This window comes from Salvelinus namaycush, chromosome 12, assembly GCF_016432855.1.
Source record: "Salvelinus namaycush isolate Seneca chromosome 12, SaNama_1.0, whole genome shotgun sequence".
NCBI lineage: Eukaryota > Metazoa > Chordata > Actinopteri > Salmoniformes > Salmonidae > Salvelinus > Salvelinus namaycush.
The window spans coordinates 2,503,005-2,507,807 of NC_052318.1; the positions used below are offsets into that span (position 1 = coordinate 2,503,005).

General features: G+C 43.6%; 1 pseudogene; it reads right to left on the minus strand.

The window, feature by feature from the left end:
• Positions 1-2,573: 2,573 nt before the first annotated feature.
• On the minus strand, positions 2,574-4,304 carry LOC120056412 (annotated as a pseudogene).
• Positions 4,305-4,803: the final 499 nt, after the last annotated feature.

Consider the following 4,803-nt stretch of genomic DNA (forward strand, 5'->3'; position numbering starts at 1 on the left):
GAGAGACAGAGAACACCAGGGCTGTTACTCTGTGGGTAAATAGAGAGACAGAGAACACCAGGGCTGTTACTCTGTGGGTAAATAGAGGGACAGAGAACACCAGGGCTGTTACTCTGTGGGTAAACAGAGAGACAGAGAACACCAGGGCTGTTACTCTGTGGGTAAATAGAGAGAACCAGGGCTGTTACTCTGTGGGTAAATAGAGGGACAGAGAACACCAGGGCTGTTACTCTGTGGGTAAATAGACAGACAGAGAACACCAGGGCTGTTACTCTGTGGGTAAATAGAGAGACAGAGAACACCAGGGCTGTTACTCTGTGGGTAAATAGAGAGACAGAGAACACCAGGGCTGTTACTCTGTGGGTAAATAGAGAGACAGAGAACACCAGGGCTGTTACTCTGTGGGTAAATAGAGAGACAGAGAACACCAGGGCTGTTACTCTGTGGGTAAATAGAGAGACAGAGAACACCAGGGCTGTTACTCTGTGGGTAAATAGAGACAGAACACCAGGGCTGTTACTCTGTGGGTAAATAGAGAGACAGAGAACCAGGGATGTTCCTCTGTGGGTAAAAAGAGAGACAGAGAACCAGGGCTGTTACTCTGTGGGTAAATAGAGAGACAGAGAACCAGGGCTGTTACTCTGTGGGTAAACAGAGAGACAGAGAGCACCAGGGCTGTTCATCTGTGGGTAAACAGAGACAGAGAACCAGGGCTGTTCCTCTGTGGGTAAATAGAGAGAACCAGGGCTGTTCCTCTGTGGGTAAATAGAGAGACAGAACACCAGGGCTGTTACTCTGTGGGTAAATAGAGAGACAGAGAACCAGGGCTGTTACTCTGTGGGTAAATAGAGAGAACCAGGGCTGTTCCTCTGTGGGTAAATAGAGAGACAGAGAACACCAGGGCTGTTACTCTGTGGGTAAATAGAGGGACAGAGAACACCAGGGCTGTTACTCTGTGGGTAAACAGAGAGACAGAGAACACCAGGGCTGTTACTCTGTGGGTAAATAGAGAGAACCAGGGCTGTTACTCTGTGGGTAAATAGAGGGACAGAGAACACCAGGGCTGTTACTCTGTGGGTAAATAGAGAGACAGAGAACACCAGGGCTGTTACTCTGTGGGTAAATAGAGAGACAGAGAACACCAGGGCTGTTACTCTGTGGGTAAATAGAGAGACAGAGAACACCAGGGCTGTTACTCTGTGGGTAAATAGAGAGACAGAGAACACCAGGGCTGTTACTCTGTGGGTAAATAGAGAGACAGAGAACACCAGGGCTGTTACTCTGTGGGTAAATAGAGAGACAGAGAACACCAGGGCTGTTACTCTGTGGGTAAATAGAGACAGAACACCAGGGCTGTTACTCTGTGGGTAAATAGAGAGACAGAGAACCAGGGCTGTTACTCTGTGGGTAAATAGAGAGACAGAGAACCAGGGCTGTTACTCTGTGGGTAAACAGAGAGACAGAGAGCACCAGGGCTGTTCATCTGTGGGTAAACAGAGACAGAGAACCAGGGCTGTTCCTCTGTGGGTAAATAGAGAGAACCAGGGCTGTTCCTCTGTGGGTAAATAGAGAGACAGAACACCAGGGCTGTTACTCTGTGGGTAAATAGAGAGACAGAACACCAGGGCTGTTACTCTGTGGGTAAATAGAGAGACAGAGAACCAGGGCTGTTACTCTGTGGGTAAATAGAGAGAACCAGGGCTGTTCCTCTGTGGGTAAATAGAGAGACAGAGAACCAGGGCTGTTCCTCTGTGGGTAAATAGAGGGACAGAGAACACCAGGGCTGTTACTCTGTGGGTAAATAGAGAGACAGAGAACCAGGGCTGTTACTCTGTGGGTAAATAGAGAGAACCAGGGCTGTTCCTCTGTGGGTAAACAGATGGGACATGGGACATATCAAGCTGGTGTTGTGTGTACATACTTAACTACAAATCTCAGTAGGCATAAACTATTACTGTAAATACATAATACAGAATGTTTGGAGTAATTCCTACAGGAGTTTTCCAATTACAGTTAATAACTGTATTTTTCAGCATTTTACCCATAATGCAGTGCAATCTATAACATGAATGCTGTAAACACATGTTTGGTATTTTACTGTGCATTCTACAGTGTTTTACTGTTGAAATGACAAATATTTACACTATATAGCTTTTCTCCATTTGAGAAGACACTAACTTATTTGTATTGAAATGTAATAAAAAATGTATTATGTTATGACGTTTTTTGTTTTTCCTTCACTACATAAATGTTAATTGCTCTTGTGTTTGCAACAGAGAGACCCTTTTAAAAATACATTCTTGTCACAACCTGCTAAAGTGGTTGTTCATCTCTTCAAAGGAGCTCCCAAGTGGCGCAGCGGTCTAAGGCACTGCACGAAGTGCAAGAGGCGTCACTACAGCCCCTGGTTCGAATCCAGGCTGTATCACATCGGGCCGTGTTTGGGAGTCCCATAGGGTGGTGTGCAATTGGCCCAGCGTCGTCCGGGTTTGGCCGGGGTAGGCTGTCACTGTATATTAGAATTTGTTCTTAACTGACTAGTTAAATAAAGGTTAAATAAAATGGTACAAAGGAGGTGTTTAACCAATAACCATCCGTTACAGATCAATACTTCCAAGATAATCAAATATATGAGTTCTGCTTTACGATATACAGTACTTTACAGTTAGTCCAGATTAGTTCAGTTTAACTAGGTTAGTCCAGTTTAACTAGGTTAGTCCAGTTTGTCCAGTTTAACCATGTTAGTCCAGTTTAACCAGAACCGAGGGGGAAAATCTGAATAGAACATATAATTTGCCAATTATAAAGGGGATACGGTGCCATTCTGGACATAGCCAGAGAAAGACACGTGTGGTCTCAGGTGGACAGTGAGGACACGGTGGACCTCTGTGAAGATATACTACAGATCACCATGTTGGTGAATGATCTGCCCCCCTCACTGCTGCAGTCAGCTACAGAGGAGGAGTATGTAATGATGTTCTCCAGCCTGAGGAGGGTGATGACGAGCAGCGTCAGCAGGAACACCAGCAGGCTCCACGGCTGCCATGGAAACGGAGGTGGGGGAGAACTTCAGGAAGGTTCCGTTGTCAGGGGAGATTCCGGGTCCGTTGAGCTCGTCCAATGGGAGGTCCATCCCTGACATCCTGACGATCGGATTAGACGGATCTGAGGGAGAGGAGAAATAGGTTGTTACAGTAAGGTGATTCAAAGCCTGGTATGTGGTAACCAATACATTTAGTTTGCAAAGCAAGAACGTAATTAAATGCTAACCTTGCCATTTATTTTGTGCAAATTTTCAGGATCACCTTTTTGCGTACCTAATTGTAGTCCTTGCATTGCGTACTGCATAGGGTATATTTTAGGCTTTCCTATATCCCAAAATACTCCCAGGATATTCCTGATTCCCACAAATCAATCCTGTACAAGCTCCCAAATTGTCAAAGCTAAAATACCAACCTTGCAGGATTAACAATTCTACTGGGCTCTGCCTATCCAATGGCAGTTCTGTTATTTATTGTCCCTAATCCCTACAGATCTGATAGATTCCGCTCTGCCTTACCACTGAGCTAGTATACAACTAGGGACTGTTCCTCAAACTCAACAGTAAGGGTCTTACAGTAGAGTGGGCTATTCCCTAAGTCGAGTACCTATACTACCTCACCCTGCAACCCAGCACCTTTTCAGGATCGTCCAGGCCAGATAGTCGACCTTGGGACACTATGAGTGGACACTCTCTCCTGGGTTGGTTTAGCCCAGAATCACCCATCATACGACTCCTAACAATGCACTCAGTACCATTATTTGGGTCTCAGGTTCCTTCATACCAGCAATCCAGGTTCCCGATAGACTAATTAACCAGACGCTACGAATCCTCCATTAATCCAGTCTGTTTCAGAAACCTGGAGAAAAACGACATGCTCTTGTATGACTCTTTGATGACACAGGGTTTCAGAATAATAAAGCAAGTTTATTCAAAATTCCAGAAACAGGCATAAAAAATCCCAGATCAATCAATCACAAATCAATATCACCAACGATGATACGCAAAAACATACCTTGGATTAAATTCAGAGATGTCTTCAGCGCTCTTAACTAAACCCTTAACTAAACCCTTAATTGTCTATTACAATTTCATGAGAAGCACAGTATTTAATAACAAGAAAAACGGGTTCTTACCTTCTACAACTTATCAACAGCTTTTTGTCTCCCCCCTCAGGATGATCAGTCCCTCAGTTGGTGTCTAAAAAACTAACAGCTACTAGAACACTTCTATCAATGAGGTAACCTTAAGGGTTCCACCTAGAATGTACTAGAACACTTCTATCAATGAGGGAACCTTAAGGGTTCCTCCTAGAATGTACTAGAACACTTCTATCAATGAGGTAACCTTAAGGGTTCCACCTAGAATGTACTAGAACACTTCTATCAATGAGGTAACCTTAAGGGTTCCACCTAGAATGTACTAGAACACTTCTATCAATGAGGGAACCTTAAGGGTTTTCCAGATCAAGCTAGCACCATTAATATACTTCATTAACATCAACTTCTTAAAACATTTTTCAAACATGAACCTTTCCTAATCCCTTCACCCTCCTACCTTTACTTAATTCTGATCTTACCACAACCTAATTTATTACTCCAGTTATATCTTAATACTTCAATATTTTAAACATTTCAACATTATAACATTGTACCATTATAATGTCTCTTTATCAACCTCCTAAGGCCTTGTCCTCTGAGCCTAATCAAACACAGTCTATATGATTCACACCTTAAAGAAAACAACATTATAACATTGTACCA